This window comes from Pleurodeles waltl, chromosome 7 (assembly GCF_031143425.1).
Source record: "Pleurodeles waltl isolate 20211129_DDA chromosome 7, aPleWal1.hap1.20221129, whole genome shotgun sequence".
In the NCBI taxonomy this organism is placed as follows: domain Eukaryota; kingdom Metazoa; phylum Chordata; class Amphibia; order Caudata; family Salamandridae; genus Pleurodeles; species Pleurodeles waltl.
Genome location: NC_090446.1, coordinates 1,121,888,651 through 1,121,910,511, shown reverse-complemented (window position 1 = coordinate 1,121,910,511; position 21,861 = coordinate 1,121,888,651). Strand labels below are relative to the sequence as shown.

The following is a 21,861-nucleotide window of genomic DNA, read 5'->3' as shown; positions in this document are numbered from 1 at the left end:
GGAGTAGCTTAGTGATCACATAGAGGAAAGTGGGTGAAGACAGAATTCCTCTGTGGGGTGAATGAACTCGGAGGTGACTTGCGTTATCCTTTTTATGTATGACAAAGGTACTTTATTTCTTACTGCACATTTCAATGCCATTACTCAAAAAAAACAAAAAATTTCTAGTCTTTTGTTGTTTCATATGGAAGATTATGTTTTTTTAGGCATGGAGAATGAAAGCAGAAGCTGTAGTGCTGAATTAGACGTTCTCACAAACCATGTTATAATTTGTTCAAAAAAAGGCATGACATTTCTGAGTCATATTAAAAATGATGTGTAAATATGCAGATAGAGTCTATCTTTCCAGTAATGATCTACAGTGTGCAAAAAGAAAACCTTTTGCCATAAGTATCTCCTTTCTGCTAAGCACCGATCATTAAAAATCTCTCTATAAATATGTATATCAGAAGAAGGAAATGCTAGTTCGGGTTGATGTTGTTAGAACTGCAAGTGCAGTTGTATTCCTTGAGCTGCCTTGATGTTTCCTGCTGGCTGGAGCAGTGGGCATTTTGTTGTGACATGTGAAGTGAAGTTAGGAGAGTTTAGCGTCCGCATTGTGTTGTTCTTCCAGGTGAGGGTATATTAGATATTTGAATAGTTGTAAGGACTTTAAAGAGAGGGGAGTTATCCATGGATTGCTTGCTGTGAATGTATTGTATAAGTGATTCCATAGACTTAAACTGCAGTAGAGACCACATGATAGGGAGTGGATCTTGTATTTGGAGGACAGGGGAGAGCAGTATCAACGTGGCCCCAGTGGCCTAATGGATAAGGCACTGGCCTCCTAAGCCAGGGATTGTGGGTTCAAATCCCATCTGGGGTGAAACTCTGTACATTCAGCTTTTGACTTTTACATTTTCAAAGCACAAACCACACAATTCAGCCCTTGCTTTACATAGACTTTGCAGCTATGGAACATCAATCTACCTTCAAAACACAAGTGCTGGAACTCAAAAACATTTGCCTACATATCCTACTCTTGGGCCTAGTCTGGAGAATGGGATTTCAACCCACCTTTCTGGCTAGACATTTTTTATGTCCTCCTTTGGATAGCACTCGCAGGCAGTCTCCCATTTAGCATTAAAACATGTACTTATTTCACCACTTGAATGTATAAACTGTTGAATAATTAAAAATACCATGTGAAACTGCTATGTTGATAAAGAAGTATTTCTCAAAAAAAGTGCAGCAGATGGGAAGACAGTGCACCCTATTTTATGCTACTATCGCTGGGCCCCTAGTCTTAGAAACCAAACTGAGTTTAGGGATAGCAGGGTGGTGTTTCAATGATGGCAGTTAAATAGATTTTTCAAAACACCCGGGGTGTTGTTAGACTGAGAAGTTGATGGGACACCTGTGAAAGGCAGCTTTACTTGTCTGCTTTTAGTTGATGTAGATTGTATATCCTGTTTAACAACCTTTGGTTTCAACAAGGACATTAGAGAGATATTGGGACACTGCCTGGGATGCTTGTCCTCTCTCTATTTTGAAAATTTGCCATGCCAACTAAGGGCCAAGGCAGACGTTTAGTTTTAACCTTGCCCAACTCTAATTTTTCAAACCTAGAGCATACATTTGGCGCAGATTGTAATACTTTGTTAGTACTACCTGTTGTTCCCTTAAGAGTGCATATATTGAGAACAAACAAGATGGCCAAATTATATCGTAGGAGTCTGCCACACCAGGTCCTTCACTCGTAAGAACAGTGGGACTGAAGCATGATGGATTAACTAGTTCCCTTAAATGCAGCCATTTCAAACTTTAATCACCACAGCTGGGGACTCTTTAAAGGTGATATGAACTTCTTTTATACCTGAGTGGGAGCGACAAACATGTAGAATATGTGTCGTATTTTTAGAAAGTGTTTGTAGCTATTGGTTAACAGCAACCTGTGCAACCCCGTTGGCCTAATTCTAAGGCAGTCAAATACTCACAAAGGGATTGTGGGTTTGAGTTCTTTCTGGGGTGGAAGAAGATGTATTTTGGAGATGTTTATCTAGTTTCCTAAGGGTCTTCCTTCTTAACAACATTAGCACTGAAGCGTGCTGATAAAATAACCAATTCCAACAAACTTTACTCCGCCACCTGTTCAAGTACCACAGCAGAGCATTTTCCCCACTGCTAGGATAGGAATGGAGAAATGTGCTTGTTTTATGTCTGAGCAGAAAAGATATATGTTTGAATGGATGTGTGGAATAAAACACACCCTGTCGTATGTTGTAAAGGTATTGCAAGTTGTGGAGTAGCTTAGTGATCACATAGAGGAAAGTGGGTGAAGACAGAATTCCTCTGTGGGGTGAATGAACTCGGAGGTGACTTGCGTTATCCTTTTTATGTATGACAAAGGTACTTTATTTCTTACTGCACATTTCAATGCCATCACTCACAAAAAACAAAAAATTCCTAGTCTTTTGTTGTTTCATATGGAAGATTATGTTTTCAGGCATGGAGAATGAAAGCAGAAGCTGTAGTGCTGAATTAGACGTTCTCACAAACCATGTAATAATTTGTTCAAAAAAAGGCATGACATTTCTGAGTCATATTAAAAATGATGTGTAAATATGCAGATAGAGTCTATCTTTCCAGTAATGATCTACAGTGTGCAAAACGTAAACCTTTTGCCATAAGTATCTCCTTTCTGCTAAGCATCGATCATTAAAAATCTCTCTATAAATATGTATATCAGAAGAAGGAAATGCTAGTTCGGGTTGATGTTGTTAGAACTGCAAGTGCAGTTGTATTCCTTGAGCTGCCATGATGTTTCCTGCTGGCTCGAGCAGGGGGCATTTTGTTGTGACATGTGAAGTGAAGTTAGGAGAGTTTAGCGTCTGCATTGTGTTGTTCTTCCAGGTGAGGGTATATTAGATATTTGAATAGTTGTAAGGACTTTAAAGAGAGGGGAGTTATCCATGGATTGCTTGTTGTGAATGTATTGTATAAGTGATTCCATAGACTTAAACTGCGGTAGAGACCACATGATAGGGAGTGAATCTTGTATTTGGAGGACAGGGGAGAGCAGTATCTACGTGGTCTCAGTGGCCTAATGGATAAGGCACTGGCCTCCTAAGCCAGGGATTGTGGCTTCAAGTCCCATCTGGGGTGAAACTGTGTACATTAAGCTCTTGACTTTTACATTTTCAAAGCACAAACCACTCAATTCAGCCCTTGCTTTACATAGACTTTGCAGCTATGGAACATCAATCTACCTTCAAAACACAAGTGCTGGAACTCAAAAACATTTGCCTACATATCCTACTCTTGGGCCCAGTCTGGAGAATGGGATTTCAACCCACCTTTCTGGCTAGACATTTTTTATGTCCTCCTTTGGATAGCACTCGCAGGCAGTCTCCCATTTAGCATTAAAACATGTACTTATTTCACCACTTGAATGTATAAACTGTTGAATAATTAAAAATACCATGTGAAACTGCTATGTTGATAAAGAAGTATTTTTCGAAAAAAGTGCAGCAGATGGGAAGACAGTGCACCCTATTTTATGCTACTATCGCTGGGCCCCTAGTCTTAGAAACCAAACTGAGTTTATTGAGGGCAGGGTGGTGTTTCAATGATGGCAGTTAAATAGAGTTTTCAAAACACCCGGGGTGTTGTTAGACTGAGAAGTTGATGGGACACCTGTGAAAGGCAGCTTTACTTGTCTGCTTTTAGTTGATGTAGATTGTATGTCCTGTTTAACAACCTTTGGTTTCAACAAGGACATTAGAGAGATATTGGGACACTGCCTGGGATGCTTGTCCTCTCTCTATTTTGAAAATTTGTCATGCCAACTAAGGGCCAAGGCAGACGTTTAGTTTTAGCCTTGCCCAACTCTAATTTTCCAAACCTAGAGCATACATGTGGCGCAGATTGTAATACTTTGTTAGTACTACCTGTTGTTCCCTTAAGAGTGCATATATTGAGAACAAACAAGATGGCCAAATTATATCGTAGGAGTCTGCCACACCAGGTCCTTCACTCGTAAGAACAGTGGGACTGAAGCATGATGGATTAACTAGTTCCCTTAAATGCAGCCATTTTAAACTTTAATCACCACAGCTGGGGACTCTTTAAAGGTGATATGAACTTCTTTTATACCTGAGTGGGAGCGACAAACATGTAGAATATGTGTCGTATTTTTAGAAAGTGTTTGTAGCTATTGGTTAACAGCACTCCTGTGCAGCCCCGTTGGCCTAATTCTAAGGCAGTCAAATACTCGCAAAGGGATTGTGGGTTTGAGTTCTTTCTGGGGTGGAAGAAGATGTATTTTGGAGATGTTTATCTAGTTTCCTAAGGGTCTTCCTTCTTAACAACATTAGCACTGAAGCGTGCTGATAAAAAAACCAATTCCAACAAACTTTACTCCGCCACCTGTTCAAGTACCACAGCAGAGCATTTTCTCCACTGCTAGGATAGGAATGGAGAAATATGCTTGTTTTATGTCTCAGCAGAAAAGATATATGTTTGAATGGATGTGTGGGATAAAACACACCCTGTCGTATGTTGTAAAGGTATTGCAAGTTGTGGAGTAGCTTAGTGATCACATAGAGGAAAGTGGGTGAAGACAGAATTCCTCTGTGGGGTGAATGAACTCGGAGGTGACTTGCGTTATCCTTTTTATGTATGACAAAGGTACTTTATTTCTTACTGCACATTTCAATGCCATCACTCAAAAAAAACAAAAAATTCCTAGTCTTTTGTTGTTTCATATGGAAGATTATGTTTTCAGGCATGGAGAATGAAAGCAGAAGCTATAGTGCTGAATTAGACGTTCTCACAAACCATGTAATAATTTGTTCAAAAAAAGGCATGACATTTCTGAGTCATATTAAAAATGATGTGTAAATATGCAGATAGAGTCTATCTTTCCAGTAATGATCTACAGTGTGCAAAAAGTAAACCTTTTGCCATAAGTATCTCCTTTCTGCTAAGCACCGATCATTCAAAATCTCTCTATAAATATGTATATCAGAAGAAGGAAATGCTAGTTCGGGTTGATGTTGTTAGAACTGCAAGTGCAGTTGTATTCCTTGAGCTGCCATGATGTTTCCTGCTGGCTCGAGCAGTGGGCATTTTGTTGTGACATGTGAAGTGAAGTTAGGAGAGTTTAGCGTCCGCATTGTATTGTTCTTCCAGGTGAGGGTATATTAGATATTTGAATAGTTGTAAGGACTTTAAAGAGAGGGGAGTTATCCATGGATTGCTTGTTGTGAATGTATTGTATAAGTGATTCCATAGACTTAAACTGCGGTAGAGACCACATGATAGGGAGTGAATCTTGTATTTGGAGGACAGGGGAGAGCAGTATCAACGTGGCTCGAGTGGCCTAATGGATAAGGCACTGGCCTCCTAAGCCAGGGATTGTGGGTTCAAGTCCCATCAGGGGTGAAACTCTGTACATTCAGCTCTTGACTGTTACATTTTCAAAGCACAAACCACACAATTCAGCCCTTGCTTTACATAGACTTTGCAGCTATGGAACATCAATCTACCTTCAAAACACAAGTGCCGGAACTCAAAAACATTTGCCTACAGATCCTACTCTTGGGCCCAGTCTGGAGAATGGGATTTCAACCCACCTTTCTGGCTAGACATTTTTTATGTCCTCCTTTGGATAGCACTCACAGGCAGTCTCCCATTTAGCATTAAAACATGTACTTATTTCACCACTTGAATGTATAAACTGTTGAATAATTAAAAATACCATGTGAAACTACTATGTTGATAAAGAAGTATTTCTCGAAAAAGTGCAGCAGATGGGAAGACAGTGCACCCTATTTTATGCTACTATCGCTGGGCCCCTAGTCTTAGAAACCAAACTGAGTTTAGGGAGGGCAGGGTGGTGTTTCAATGATGGCAGTTAAATAGATTTTTCAAAACACCCGGGGTGTTGTTAGACTGAGAAGTTGATGGGACACCTGTGAAAGGCAGCTTTACTTGTCTGCTTTTAGTTGATGTAGATTGTGTGTCCTGTTTAACAACCTTTGGTTTCACCAAGGACATTAGAGAGATATTGGGACACTGCCTGGGATGCTTGTCCTCTCTCTATTTTGAAAATTTGCCATGCCAACTAAGGGCCAAGGCAGACGTTTGGTTTTAGCCTTGCCCAACTCTAATTTTCCAAACCTAGAGCATACATTTGGCGCAGATTGTAATACTTTGTTAGTACTACCTGTTGTTCCCTTAAGAGTGCATATATTGAGAACAAACAAGATGGCCAAATTATATCGTAGGAGTCTGCCACACCAGGTCCTTCACTCGTAAGAACAGTGGGACTGAAGCATGATGGATTAACTAGTTCCCTTAAATGCAGCCATTTCAAATTTTAATCACCAGAGCTGGGGACTCTATAAAGGTGATATGAACTTCTTTTATACCTGAGTGGGAGCGACACACATGTAGAATATGTGTCATATTTTTAGAAAGTGTTTGTAGCTATTGGTTAACAGCACTCCTGTGCAACCCCGTTGGCCTAATTCTAAGGCAGTCAAATACTCACAAAGGGATTGTGGGTTTGAGTTCTTTCTGGGGTGGAAGAAGATGTATTTTGGAGATGTTTATCTAGTTTCCTAAGGGTCTTCCTTCTTAACAACATTAGCACTGAAGCGTGCTGATAAAATAACCAATTCCAACAAACTTTACTCCGCCACCTGTTCAAGTACCACAGCAGAGCATTTTCTCCACTGCTAGGATAGGAATGGAGAAATATGCTTGTTTTATGTCTCAGCAGAAAAGATATATGTTTGAATGGATGTGTGGGATAAAACACACCCTGTCGTATGTTGTAAAGGTATTGCAAGTTGTGGAGTAGCTTAGTGATCACATAGAGGAAAGTGGGTGAAGACAGAATTCCTCTGTGGGGTGAATGAACTCGGAGGTGACTTGCGGTATCCGTTTTATGTATGACAAAGGTACTTTATTTCTTACTGCACATTTCAATGCCATCTTTAAAAAAAAAAAAAAAATTCCTAGTCTCTTGTTGTTTCATATGGAAGATTATGTTTTCAGGCATGGAGAATGAAAGCAAAAGCTGTAGTGCTGAATTAGACGTTCTCACAAACCATGTAATAATTTGTTCAAAAAAAGGCATGACATTTCTGAGTCATATTAAAAATGATGTGTAAATATGCAGATAGAGTCTATCTTTCCAGTAATGATCTACAGTGTGCAAAAAGTAAACCTTTTGCCATAAGTATCTCCTTTCTGCTAAGCACCGATTATTAAAAATCACTCTATAAATATGTATATCAGAAGAAGGAAATGCTAGTTCGGGTTGATGTTGTTAGAACTGCAAGTGCAGTTGTATTCCTTGAGCTGCCATGATGTTTCCTGCTGGCTCGAGCAGTGGGCATTTTGTTGTGACATGTGAAGTGAAGTTAGGAGAGTTTAGCGTCCGCATTGTGTTGTTTTTCCAGGTGAGGGAATATTAGATATTTGAATAGTTTTAAGGACTTTAAAGAGAGGGGAGTTATCCATGGATTGCTTGTTGTGAATGTATTGTATAAGTGATTCCATAGACTTAAACTGCATTAGAGACCACATGATAGGGAGTGGATCTTGTATTTGGAGGACAGGGGAGAGCAGTATCAATGTGGCCCCAGTGGCCTAATGGCTAAGGCACTGACCTCCTAAGCCAGGGGTTGTGGGTACAAGTCCCATCTGGGGTGAAACTCTGTACATTCAGCTCTTGATTTTTACATTTTCAAAGCACAAACCACACAATTCAGCCCTTGCTTTACATAGACTTTGCAGCTATGGAACATCAATCTACCTTCAAAACACAAGTGCTGGAAATCAAAAACATTTGCCTACAGATCCTACTCTTGGGCCCAGTCTGGAGAATGGGATTTCAACCCACCTTTCTGGCTAGACATTTTTTATGTCCTCCTTTGGATAGCACTCACAGGCAGTCTCCCATTTAGCATTAAAACATGTACTTATTTCACCACTTGAATGTATAAACTGTTGAATAATTAAAAATACCATGTGAAACTGCTATGTTGATAAAGAAGTATTTCTCAAAAAAAGTGCAGCAGATGGGAAGACAGTGCACCCTATTTTATGATACTATCGCTGGGCCCCTAGTCTTAGAAACCAAACTGAGTTTAGGGAGGGCAGGGTGGTGTTACAATTATGGCAGTTAAATAGATTTTTCAAAACACCTGGGGTGTTGTTAGACTGAGAAGTTGATGGGACACCTGTGAAAGGCAGCTTTACTTGTCTGCTTTTAGTTGATGTAGATTGTATGTCCTGTTTAACAACCTTTGATTTCAACAAGGACATTAGAGAGATATTGGGACACTGCCTGGGATGCTTGTCCTCTCTCTATTTTGAAAATTTGCCATGCCAACTAAGGGCCAAGGCAGACGTTTAGTTTTAGCCTTGCCCAACTCTAATATTCCAAACCTAGAGCATACATTTGGCGCAGATTGTAATACTTTGTTAGTACTACCTGTTGTTCCCTTAAGAGTGCATATATTGTGAACAAACAAGATGGCCAAATTATATCGTAGGAGTCTGCCACACCAGGTCCTTCACTCGTAAGAACAGTGGGACTGAAGCATGATGGATTAACTAGTTCCCTTAAATGCAGCCATTTCAAACTTTAATCACCACAGCTGGGGACTCTTTAAAGGTGATATGAACTTCTTTTATACCTGAGTGGGAGCGACAAACATGTAGAATATGTGTCGTATTTTTAGAAAGTGTTTGTAGCTATTGGTTAACAGCACTCCTGTGCAACCCCGTTGGCCTAATGGGTAAGGCAGTCAAATACTCACAAAGGGATTGTGGGTTTGAGTTCTTTCTGGGGTGGAAGAAGATGTATTTTGGACATGTTTATCTAGTTTCCTAAGCGTCTTCCTTCTTAACAACATTAGCACTGAAGCGTGCTGATAAAATAACCAATTCCAACAAACTTTACTCCGCCACCTGTTCAAGTACCACAGCAGAGCATTTTCTCCACTGCTAGGATAGGAATGGAGAAATGTGCTTGTTTTATGTCTGAGCAGAAAAGATATATGTTTGAATGGATGTGTGGGATAAAACACACCCTGTCGTATGTTGTAAAGGTATTGCAAGTTGTGGAGTAGCTTAGTGATCACATAGAGGAAAGTGGGTGAAGACAGAATTCCTCTGTGGGGTGAATGAACTCGGAGGTGTCTTGCGTTATCCTTTTTATGTATGACAAAGATACTTTATTTCTTACTGCACATTTCAATTCCATCACTCAAAAAAAACAAAAAATTCCTACTCTTTTGTTGTTTCATATGGAAGATTATGTTTTCAGGCATGGAGAATGAAAGCAGAAGCTGTAGTGCTGAATTAGACGTTCTCACAAACCATGTAATAATTTGTTCAAAAAAAGGCATGACATTTCTGAGTCATATTAAAAATGATGTGTAAATATGCAGATAGAGTCTATCTTTCCAGTAATGATCTACAGTGTGCAAAAAGTAAACCTTTTGCCATAAGTATCTCCTTTCTGCTAAGCACCGATCATTAAAAATCTCTCTATAAATATGTATATCAGAAGAAGGAAATGCTAGTTCGGGTTGATGTTGTTAGAACTGCAAGTGCAGTTGTATTCCTTGAGCTGCTTTGATGTTTCCTGCTGGCTCGAGCAGTGGGCATTTTGTTGTGACATGTGAAGTGAAGTTAGGAGAGTTTAGCGTCCGCATTGTGTTGTTCTTCCAGGTGAGGGTATATTAGATATTTGAATAGTTGTAAGGACTTTAAAGAGAGGGGAGTTATCCATGGATTGCTTGTTGTGAATGTATTGTATAAGTGATTCCATAGACTTAAACTGCGGTAGAGACCACATGATAGGGAGTGGATCTTGTATTTGAAGGACAGGGGAGAACAGTATTAACGTGGCCCCAGTGGCCTAATGGATAAGGCACTGGCCTCCTAAACCAGGGATTGTGGGTTCAAGTCCCATCTGGGGTGAAACTCTGTACATTCAGCTCCTGACTTTTACATTTTCAAAGCACAAACCACACAACTCAGCCCTTGCTTTACATAGACTTTGCAGCTATGGAACATCAATCTACCTTCAAAACTCAAGTGCTGGAACTCAAAAACATTTGCCTACATATCCTACTCTTGGGCCCAGTCTGGAGAATGGGATTTAAACCCACCTTTCTGGCTAGACATTTTTTATGTCCTCCTTTGGATAGCACTCGCAGGCAGTCTCCCATTTAGCATTAAAACATGTACTTATTTCACCACTTGAATCTATAAACTGTTGAATAATTAAAAATACCATGTGAAACTGCTATGTTGATAAAGAAGTATTTCTTGGAAAAAAGTGCAGCAGATGGGAAGACAGTGCACCCTATTTTGTGATACTATCGCTGGGCCCCTAGTCTTAGAAACCAAACTGAGTTTAGTGAGGGCAGGGTGGTGTTTCAATGATGGCAGTTAAACAGATTTTTCAAAACACCCGGGGTGTTGTTAGACTGAGAAGTTGAAGGGACACCTGTGAAAGGCAGCCCTACTTGTCTGCTTTTAGTTGATGTAGATTGTATGTCCTGTTTAACAACCTTTGGTTTCAACAAGGACATTAGAGAGATATTGGGACACTGCCTGGGATGCTTGTCCCTCCTCTATTTTGAAAATTTGCCATGCCAACTAAGGGCCAAGGCAGACGTTTAGTTTTAGCCTTGCCCAACTCTAATTTTCCAAACCTAGAGCATACATTTGGCGTTGATTGTAATACTTTGTTAGTACTACCTGTTGTTCCCTTAAGAGTGCATATATTGTGAACAAACCAGATGACCAAATTATATCGTAGGAGTCTGCCACACCAGGTCCTTCCCTCGTAAGAACAGTGGGACTGAAGCATGATGGATTAACTAGTTCCCATAAATGCAGCCATTTCAAACTTTAATCACCACAGCTGGGGACTCTTTAAAGGTGATATGAACTTCTTTTATACCTGAGTGGGAGCGACAAACATGTAGAATATGTGTCGTATTTTTAGAAAGTGTTTGTAGCTATTGGTTAACAGCACTCCTGTGCAACCCCGTTGGCCTAATTCTAAGGCAGTCAAATACTCACAAAGGGATTGTGGGTTTGAGTTCTTTCTGGGGTGGAAGAAGATGTATTTTGGAGATGTTTATCTAGTTTCCTAAAGGTTTTCCTTCTTAACAACATTAGCACTGAAGCGTGCTGATAAAATAACCAATTCCAACAAACTTTACTCCGCCACCTGTTCAAGTACCACAGCAGAGCATTTTCTCCACTGCTAGGATAGGAATGGAGAAATGTGCTTGTTTTATGTCTCAGCAGAAAAGATATATGTTTGAATGGATGTGTGGGATAAAACACACCCTGTCGTATGTTGTAAAGGTATTGCAAGTTGTGGAGTAGCTTAGTGATCACATAGAGGAAAGTGGGTGAAGACAGAATTCCTCTGTGGGGTGAATGAACTCGGAGGTGACTTGCGTTATACTTTTTATGTATGACAAAGGTACTTTATTTCTTACTGCACATTTCAATGCCATTACTAAAAAAAAAAAAAAAATTCCTAGTCTTTTGTTGTTTCATATGGAAGATTATGTTTTTTTAGGCATGGAGAATGAAAGCAGAAGCTGTAGTGCTGAATTAGACGTTCTCACAAACCATGTTATAATTTGTTCAAAAAAAGGCATGACATTTCTGAGTCATATTAAAAATGATGTGTAAATATGCAGATAGAGTCTATCTTTCCAGTAATGATCTACAGTGTGCAAAAAGAAAACCTTTTGCCATAAGTATCTCCTTTCTGCTAAGCACCGATCATTAAAAATCTCTCTATAAATATGTATATCAGAAGAAGGAAATGCTAGTTCGGGTTGATGTTGTTAGAACTGCAAGTGCAGTTGTATTCCTTGAGCTGCCTTGATGTTTCCTGCTGGCTCGAGCAGTGGGCATTTTGTTGTAACATGTGAAGTGAAGTTAGGAGAGTTTAGCGTCCGCAATGTGTTGTTCTTCCAGGTGAGGGTATATTAGATATTTGAATAGTTGTAAGGACTTTAAAGAGAGGGGAGTTATCCATGGATTGCTTGCTGTGAATGTATTGTACAAGTGATTCCATTGACTTAAACTGCAGTAGAGACCACATGATAGGGAGTGGATCTTGTATTTGGAGGACAGGGGAGAGCAGTATCAACGTGGCCCCAGTGGCCTAATGGATAAGGCACTGGCCTCCTAAGCCAGGGATTGTGGGTTCAAGTCCCACCTGGGGTGAAACTCTGTACATTCAGCTTTTGACTTTTACATTTTCAAAGCACAAACCACACAATTCAGCCCTTGCTTTACATAGACTTTGCAGCTATGGAACATCAATCTACCTTCAAAACACAAGTGCTGGAACTCAAAAACATTTGCCTACATATCCTACTCTTGGGCCTAGTCTGGAGAATGGGATTTCAACCCACCTTTCTGGCTAGACATTTTTTATGTCCTCCTTTGGATAGCACTCGCTGGCAGTCTCCCATTTAGCATTAAAACATGTACTTATTTCACCACTTGAATGTATAAACTGTTGAATAATTAAAAATACCATGTGAAACTGCTATGTTGATAAAGAAGTATTTCTCAAAAAAAGTGCAGCAGATGGGAAGACAGTGCACCCTATTTTATGCTACTATCGCTGGGCCCCTAGTCTTAGAAACCAAACTGAGTTTAGGGAGGGCAGGTGGTGTTTCAATGATGGCAGTTAAATAGATTTTTCAAAACACCCGGGGTGTTGTTAGACTGAGAAGTTGATGGGACACCTGTGAAAGGCAGCTTTACTTGTCTGCTTTTAGTTGATGTAGATTGTATATCCTGTTTAACAACCTTTGGTTTCAACAAGGACATTAGAGAGATATTGGGACACTGCCTGGGATGCTTGTCCTCTCTCTATTTTGAAAATTTGCCATGCCAACTAAGGGCCAAGGCAGACGTTTAGTTTTAGCATTGCCCAACTCTAATTTTTCAAACCTAGAGCATACATTTGGCGCAGATTGTAATACTTTGTTAGTACTACCTGTTGTTCCCTTAAGAGTGCATATATTGAGAACAAACAAGATGGCCAAATTATATCGTAGGAGTCTGCCACACCAGGTCCTTTACTCCTAAGAACAGTGGGACTGAAGCATGATGGATTAACTAGTTCCCTTAAATGCAGCCATTTCAAGCTTTAATCACCACAGCTGGGGACTCCTTAAAGGTGATATGAACTTCTTTTATACCTGAGTGGGAGCGACAAACATGTAGAATATGTGTCGTATTTTTAGAAAGTGTTTGTAACTATTGGTTAACAGCACTCCTGTGCAACCCCGTTGGCCTAATTCTAAGGCAGTCAAATACTCACAAAGGGATTGTGGGTTTGAGTTCTTTCTGGGGTGGAAGAAGATGTATTTTGGAGATGTTTATCTAGTTTCCTAAGGGTCTTCCTTCTTAACAACATTAGCACTGAAGCGTGCTGATAAAATAACCAATTCCAACAAACTTTACTCCGCCACCTGTTCAAGTACCACAGCAGAGCATTTTCTCCACTGCTAGGATAGGAATGGAGAAATGTGCTTGTTTTATGTCTGAGCAGAAAAGATATATGTTTGAATGGATTTGTGGGATAAAACACACCCTGCCGTATGTTGTAAAGGTATTGCAAGTTGTGGAGTAGCTTAGTGATCACATAGAGGAAAGTGGGTGAAGACAGAATTCCTCTGTGGGGTGAATGAACTCGGAGGTGACTTGCGTAATCCTTTTTATGTATGACAAAGGTACTTTATTTCTTACTGCACATTTCAATGCCATCACTCACAAAAAACAAAAAAATCCTAGTCTTTTGTTGTTTCATATGGAAGATTATGTTTTCAGGCATGGAGAATGAAAGCAGAAGCTGTAGTGCTGAATTAGACGTTCTCACAAACCATGTAATAATTTGTTCAAAAAAAGGCATGACATTTCTGAGTCATATTAAAAATGATGTGTAAATATGCAGATAGAGTCTATCTTTCCAGTAATGATCTACAGTGTGCAAAAAGTAAACCTTTTGCCATAAGTATCTCCTTTCTGCTAAGCACCGATCATTAAAAATCTCTCTATAAATATGTATATCAGAAGAGGGAAATGCTAGTTCGGGTTGATGTTGTTAGAACTGCAAGTGCAGTTGTATTCCTTGAGCTGCCATGATGTTTCCTGCTGGCTCGAGCAGGGGGCATTTTGTTGTGACATGTGAAGTGAAGTTAGGAGAGTTTAGCGTCCGCATTGTGTTGTTCTTCCAGGTGAGGGTATATTAGATATTTGAATAGTTGTAAGGACTTTAAAGAGAGGGGAGTTATCCATGGATTGCTTGTTGTGAATGTATTGTATAAGTGATTCCATAGACTTAAACTGCGGTAGAGACCACATGATAGGGAGTGAATCTTGTATTTGGAGGACAGGGGAGAGCAGTATCTACGTGGTCTCAGTGGCCTAATGGATAAGTCACTGGCCTCCTAAGCCAGGGATTGTGGCTTCAAGTCCCGTCTGGGGTGAAACTCTGTACATTAAGCTCTTGACTTTTACATTTTCAAAGCACAAACCACACAATTCAGCCCTTGCTTTACATAGACTTTGCAGCTATGGAACATCAATCTACCTTCAAAACACAAGTGCTGGAACTCAAAAACATTTGCCTACATATCCTACTCTTGGGCCCAGTCTGGAGAATGGGATTTCAACCCACCTTTCTGGCTAGACATTTTTTATGTCCTCCTTTGGATAGCACTCGCAGGCAGTCTCCCATTTAGCATTAAAACATGTACTTATTTCACCACTTGAATGTATAAACTGTTGAATAATTAAAAATACCATGTGAAACTGCTATGTTGATAAAGAAGTATTTTTCGAAAAAAGTGCAGCAGATGGGAAGACAGTGCACCCTATTTTATGCTACTATCGCTGGGCCCCTAGTCTTAGAAAACAAACTGAGTTTAGGGAGGGCAGGGTGGTGTTTCAATGATGGCAGTTAAATAGATTTTTCAAAACACCCGGGGTGTTGTTAGACTGAGAAGTTGATGGGACACCTGTGAAAGGCAGCTTTACTTGTCTGCTTTTAGTTGATGTAGATTGTATGCCCTGTTTAACAACCTTTGGTTTCAACAAGGACATTAGAGAGATATTGGGACACTGCCTGGGATGCTTGTCCTCTCTCTATTTTGAAAATTTGTCATGCCAACTAAGGGCCAAGGCAGACGTTTAGTTTTAGCCTTGCCCAACTCTAATTTTCCAAACCTAGAGCATACATTTGGCGCAGATTGTAATACTTTGTTAGTACTACCTGTTGTTCCCTTAAGAGTGCATATATTGAGAACAAACAAGATGGCCAAATTATATCGTAGGAGTCTGCCACACTAGGTCCTTCACTCGTAAGAACAGTGGGACTGAAGCATGATGGATTAACTAGTTCCCTTAAATGCAGCCATTTCAAACTTTAATCACCACAGCTGGGGACTCTTTAAAGGTGATATGAACTTCTTTTATACCTGAGTGGGAGCGACAAACATGTAGAATATGTGTCGTATTTTTAGAAAGTGTTTGTAGCTATTGGTTAACAGCACTCCTGTGCAACCCCGTTGGCCTAATTCTAAGGCAGTCAAATACTCGCAAAGGGATTGTGGGTTTGAGTTCTTTCTGGGGTGGAAGAAGATGTATTTTGGAGATGTTTATCTAGTTTCCTAAGGGTCTTCCTTCTTAACAACATTAGCACTGAAGCGTGCTGATAAAATAACCAATTCCAACAAACTTTACTCCGCCACCTGTTCAAGTACCACAGCAGAGCATTTTCTCCACTGCTAGGATAGGAATGGAGAAATGTGCTTGTTTTATGTCTCAGCAGAAAAGATATATGTTTTAATGGATGTGTGGGATAAAACTCACCCTGTCGTATGTTGTAAAGGTATTGCAAGTTGTGGAGTAGCTTAGTGATCACATAGAGGAAAGTGGGTGAAGACAGAATTCCTCTGTGGGGTGAATGAACTCGGAGGTGACTTGCGTTATCCTTTTTATGTATGACAAAGGTACTTTATTTCTTACTGCACATTTCAATGCCATCACTCAAAAAAAACAAAAAATTCCTAGTCTTTTGTTGTTTCATATGGAAGATTATGTTTTCAGGCATGGAGAATGAAAGCAGAAGCTATAGTGCTGAATTAGACGTTCTCACAAACCATGTAATAATTTGTTCAAAAAAAGGCATGACATTTCTGAGTCATATTAAAAATGATGTGTAAATATGCAGATAGAGTCTATCTTTCCAGTAATGATCTACAGTGTGCAAAAAGTAAACCTTTTGCCATAAGTATCTCCTTTCTGCTAAGCACCGATCATTAAAAATCTCTCTATAAATATGTATATCAGAAGAAGGAAATGCTAGTTCGGGTTGATGTTGTTAGAACTGCAAGTGCAGTTGTATTCCTTGAGCTGCCTTGATGTTTCCTGCTGGCTCGAGCAGTGGGCATTTTGTTGTGACATGTGAAGTGAAGTTAGGAGAGTTTAGCGTCCGCATTGTGTTGTTCTTCCAGGTGAGGGTATATTAGATATTTGAATAGTTGTAAGGACTTTAAAGAGAGGGGAGTTATCCATGGATTGCTTGTTGTGAATGTATTGTATAAGTGATTCCATAGACTTAAACTGCAGTAGAGACCACATGATAGGGAGTGAATCTTGTATTTGGAGGACAGTGGAGAGCAGTATCAACGTGGCTCCAGTGGCCTAATGGATTAGGCACTGGCCTCCTAAGCCAGGGATTGTGGGTTCAAGTCCCATCTGGGGTGAAACTCTGTACATTCAGCTCTTGACTTTTACATTTTCAAAGCACAAACCACACAATTCAGCCCTTGCTTTACATACACTTTGCAGCTATGGAACATCAATCTACCTTCAAAACACAAGTGCTGGAACTCAAAAACATTTGCCTACAGATCCTACTCTTGGGCCCAGTCTGGAGAATGGGATTTCAACCCACCTTTCTGGCTAGACATTTTTTATGTCCTCCTTTGGATAGCACTCACAGGCAGTCTCCCATTTAGCATTAAAACATGTACTTATTTCACCACTTGAATGTATAAACTGTTGAATAATTAAAAATACCATGTGAAACTACTATGTTGATAAAGAAGTATTTCTCGAAAAAGTGCAGCAGATGGGAAGACAGTGCACCCTATTTTATGCTACTATCGCTGGGCCCCTAGTCTTAGAAACCAAACTGAGTTTAGGGAAGGCAGGGTGGTGTTTCAATGATGGCAGTTAAATAGATTTTTCAAAACACCCGGGGTGTTGTTAGACTGAGAAGTTGATGGGACACCTGTGAAAGGCAGCTTTACTTGTCTGCTTTTAGTTGATGTAGATTGTATGTCCTGTTTAACAACCTTTGGTTTCACCAAGGACATTAGAGAGATATTGGGACACTGCCTGGGATGCTTGTCCTCTCTCTATTTTGAAAATTTGCCATGCCAACTAAGGGCCAAAGCAGACGTTTGGTTTTAGCCTTGCCCAACTCTAATTTTCCAAACCTAGAGCATACATTTGGCGCAGATTGTAATACTTTGTTAGTACTACCTGTTGTTCCCTTAAGAGTGCATATATTGAGAACAAACAAGATGGCCAAATTATATCGTAGGAGTCTTCCACACCAGGTCCTTCACTCGTAAGAACAGTGGGACTGAAGCATGATGGATTAACTAGTTCCCTTAAATGCAGCCATTTCAAACTTTAATCACCAGAGCTGGGGACTCTATAAAGGTGATATGAACTTCTTTTATACCTGAGTGGGAGCGACAAACATGTAGAATATGTGTCGTATTTTTAGAAAGTGTTTGTAGCTATTGGTTAACAGCACTCCTGTGCAACCCTGTTGGCCTAATTCTAAGGCAGTCAAATACTCACAAAGGGATTGTGGGTTTGAGTTCTTTCTGGGGTGGAAGAAGATGTATTTTGGAGTTGTTTATCTAGTTTCCTAAGGGTCTTCCTTCTTAACAACATTAGCACTGAAGCGTGCTGATAAAATAACCAATTCCAACAAACTTTACTCCGCCACCTGTTCAAGTACCACAGCAGAGCATTTTCTCCACTGCTAGGATAGGAATGGAGAAATATGCTTGTTTTATGTCTCAGCAGAAAAGATATATGTTTGAATGGATGTGTGGGATAAAACACACCCTGTCGTATGTTGTAAAGGTATTGCAAGTTGTGGAGTAGCTTAGTGATCACATAGAGGAAAGTGGGTGAAGACAGAATTCCTCTGTGGGGTGAATGAACTCGGAGGTGACTTGCGGTATCCTTTTTATGTATGACAAAGGTACTTTATTTCTCACTGCACATTTCAATGCCATCTTTAAAAAAAAACAAAAAATTCCTAGTCTCTTGTTGTTTCATATGGAAGATTATGTTTTCAGGCATGGAGAATGAAAGCAAAAGCTGTAGTGCTGAATTAGACGTTCTCACAAACCATGTAATAATTTGTTCAAAAAAAGGCATGACATTTCTGAGTCATATTAAAAATGATGTGTAAATATGCAGATAGAGTCTATCTTTCCAGTAATGATCTACAGTGTGCAAAAAGTAAACCTTTTGCCATAAGAATCTCCTTTCTGCTAAGCACCGATCATTAAAAATCACTCTATAAATATGTATATCAGAAGAAGGGAATGCTAGTTCGGGTTGATGTTGTTAGAACTGCAAGTGCAGTTGTATTCCTTGAGCTGCCATGATGTTTCCTGCTGGCTCGAGCAGTGGGCATTTTGTTGTGACATGTGAAGTGAAGTTAGGAGAGTTTAGTGTCCGCATTGTGTTGTTTTTCCAGGTGAGGGTATATTAGATATTTGAATAGTTTTAAGGACTTTAAAGAGAGGGGAGTTATCCATGGATTGCTTGTTGTGAATGTATTGTATAAGTGATTCCATAGACTTAAACTGCGGTAGAGACCACATGATAGGGAGTGGATCTTGTATTTGGAGGACAGGGGAGAGCAGTATCAATGTGGCCCCAGTGGCCTAATGCCTAAGGCACTGACCTTCTAGGCCAGGGATTGTGGGTTCAAGTCCCATCTGGGGTGAAACTCTGTACGTTCAGCACTTAATTTTTACATTTTCAAAGCACAAACCACACAATTCAGCCCTTGCTTTACATAGACTTTGCAGCTATGGAACATCAATCTACCTTCAAAACACAAGTGCTGGAACTCAAAAACATTTGCCTACAGATCCTACTCTTGGGCCCAGTCTGGAGAATGGGATTTCAACCCACCTTTCTGGCTAGACATTTTTTATGTCCTCCTTTGGATAGCACTCACAGGCAGTCTCCCATTTAGCATTAAAACATGTACTTATTTCACCACTTGAATGTATAAACTGTTGAATAATTAAAAATACCATGTGAAACTGCTATGTTGATAAAGAAGTATTTCTCAAAAAAAGTGCAGCAGATGGGAAGACAGTGCACCCTATTTTATGATACTATCGCTGGGCCCCTAGTCTTAGAAACCAAACTGAGTTTAGGGAGGGCAGGGTGGTGTTTCAATTATGGCAGTTAAATAGATTTTTCAAAACACCCGGGGTGTTGTTAGACTGAGAAGTTGATGGGACACCTGTGAAAGGCAGCTTTACTTGTCTGCTTTTAGTTGATGTAGATTGTATGTCCTGTTTAACAACCTTTGATTTCAACAAGGACATTAGAGAGATATTGGGACACTGCCTGGGATGCTTGTCCTCTCTCTATTTTGAAAATTTGCCATGCCAACTAAGGGCCAAGGCAGACGTTTAGTTTTAGCCTTGCCCAACTCTAATATTCCAAACCTAGAGCATACATTTGGCGCAGATTGTAATACTTTGTTAGTACTACCTGTTGTTCCCTTAAGAGTGCATATATTGTGAACAAACAAGATGGCCAAATTATATCGTAGGAGTCTGCCACACCAGGTCCTTCACTCGTAAGAACAGTGGGACTGAAGCATGATGGATTAACTAGTTCCCTTAAATGCAGCCATTTCAAACTTTAATCACCACAGCTGGGGACTCTTTAAAGGTGATATGAACGTCTTTTATACCTGAGTGGGAGCGACAAACATGTAGAATATGTGTCGTATTTTTAGAAAGTGTTTGTAGCTATTGGTTAACAGCACTCCTGTGCAACCCCGTTGGCCTAATGGGTAAGGCAGTCAAATACTCACAAAGGGATTGTGGGTTTGAGTTCTTTCTGGGGTGGAAGAAGATGTATTTTGGACATGTTTATCTAGTTTCCTAAGCGTCTTCCTTCTTAACAACATTAGCACTGAAGCGTGCTGATAAAATAACCAATTCCAACAAACGTTACTCCGCCACCTGTTCAAGTACCACAGCAGAGCATTTTCTCCACTGCTAGGATAGGAATGGAGAAATGTGCTTGTTTTATGTCTGAGCAGAAAAGATATATGTTTGAATGGATGTGTGGGATAAAACACACCCTGTCGTATGTTGTAAAGGTATTGCAAGTTGTGGAGTAGCTTAGTGATCACATAGAGGAAAGTGGGTGAAGACAGAATTCCTCTGTGGGGTGAATGAACTCGGAGGTGACTTGCATTATCCTTTTTATGTATGACAAAGGTACTTTATTTCTTACTGCACATTTCAATGCAATCACTCACAAAAAACAAAAAATTCCTAGTCTTTTGTTGTTTCATATGGAAGATTATGTTTTCAGGCATGGAGAATGAAAGCAGAAGCTGTAGTGCTGAATTAGACGTTCTCACAAACCATGTAATAATTTGTTCAAAAAAAGGCATGACATTTCTGAGTCATATTAAAAATGATGTGTAAATATTCAGATAGAGTCTATCTTTCCAGTAATGATCTACAGTGTGCAAAAAGTAAACCTTTTGCCATAAGTATCTCCTTTCTGCTAAGCACCGATCATTAAAAATCTCTCTATAAATATGTATATCAGAAGAAGGAAATGCTAGTTCGGGTTGATGTTGCTAGAACTGCAAGTGCAGTTGTATTCCTTGAGCTGCCTTGATGTTTCCTGCTGGCTCGAGCAGTGGGCATTTTGTTGTGACATGTGAAGTGAAGTTAGGAGAGTTTAGCGTCCGCATTGTGTTGTTCTTCCAGGTGAGGGTATATTAGATATTTGAATAGTTGTAAGGACTTTAAAGAGAGGGGAGTTATCCATGGATTGCTTGTTGTGAATGTATTGTATATGTGATTCCATAGACTTAAACTGCGGTAGAGACCACATGATAGTGAGTGGATCTTGTATTTGGAGCACAGGGGAGAGCAGTATCAACGTGGCCCCAGTGGCCTAATGGATAAGGCACTGGCCTCCTAAGCCAGGGATTGTGGGTGCAAGTCCCATCTGGGGTGAAACTCTTTACATTCAGCTCTTGACTTTTACATTTTCAAAGCACAAACCACACAATTCAGCCCTTGCTTTACATAGACTTTGCAGCTATGGAACATCAATCTACCTTCAAAACACAAGTGCTGGAACTCAAAAACATTTGCCTACATATCCTTCTCTTGGGCCCAGTCTGGAGAATGGGATTTCAACCCACCTTTCTGGCTAGACATTTTTTATGTCCTCCTTTGGATAGCACTCGCAGGCAGTCTCCCATTCAGCATTAAAACATGTACTTATTTCACCACTTGAATGTATAAACTGTTGGATAATTAAAAATACCATGTGAAACTGCTATGTTGATAAAGAAGTATTTCTCAAAAAAAGTGCAGCAGATGGGAAGACAGTGCACCCTATTTTATGCTACTATCGCTGGGCCCCTAGTCTTAGAAACCAAACTGAGTTTAGGGAGGGCAGGGTGTTGTTTCAATGATGGCAGTT

At 40.0% G+C, this 21,861-nt stretch overlaps 5 non-coding genes across 5 annotated transcripts; all 5 read left to right on the top strand.

Moving 5' to 3' along the window:
* Positions 1-792: 792 nt before the first annotated feature.
* Positions 793-865, top strand: TRNAR-CCU (transfer RNA arginine (anticodon CCU)). The gene has a single exon. It is a non-coding gene; the product is annotated as a tRNA-Arg (tRNA).
* Positions 866-9,911: 9,046 nt separating this feature from the next.
* TRNAR-CCU (transfer RNA arginine (anticodon CCU)) lies at positions 9,912-9,984 on the top strand. Its single transcript has one exon. It is a non-coding gene; the product is annotated as a tRNA-Arg (tRNA).
* A 2,210-nt stretch (positions 9,985-12,194) lies between these two features.
* Positions 12,195-12,267, top strand: TRNAR-CCU (transfer RNA arginine (anticodon CCU)). The gene has a single exon. It is a non-coding gene; the product is annotated as a tRNA-Arg (tRNA).
* Positions 12,268-16,753: 4,486 nt separating this feature from the next.
* On the top strand, positions 16,754-16,826 carry TRNAR-CCU (transfer RNA arginine (anticodon CCU)). Its single transcript has one exon. It is a non-coding gene; the product is annotated as a tRNA-Arg (tRNA).
* A 4,487-nt stretch (positions 16,827-21,313) lies between these two features.
* TRNAR-CCU (transfer RNA arginine (anticodon CCU)) lies at positions 21,314-21,386 on the top strand. The gene has a single exon. It is a non-coding gene; the product is annotated as a tRNA-Arg (tRNA).
* The last annotated feature ends 475 nt before the right edge of the window (positions 21,387-21,861 follow it).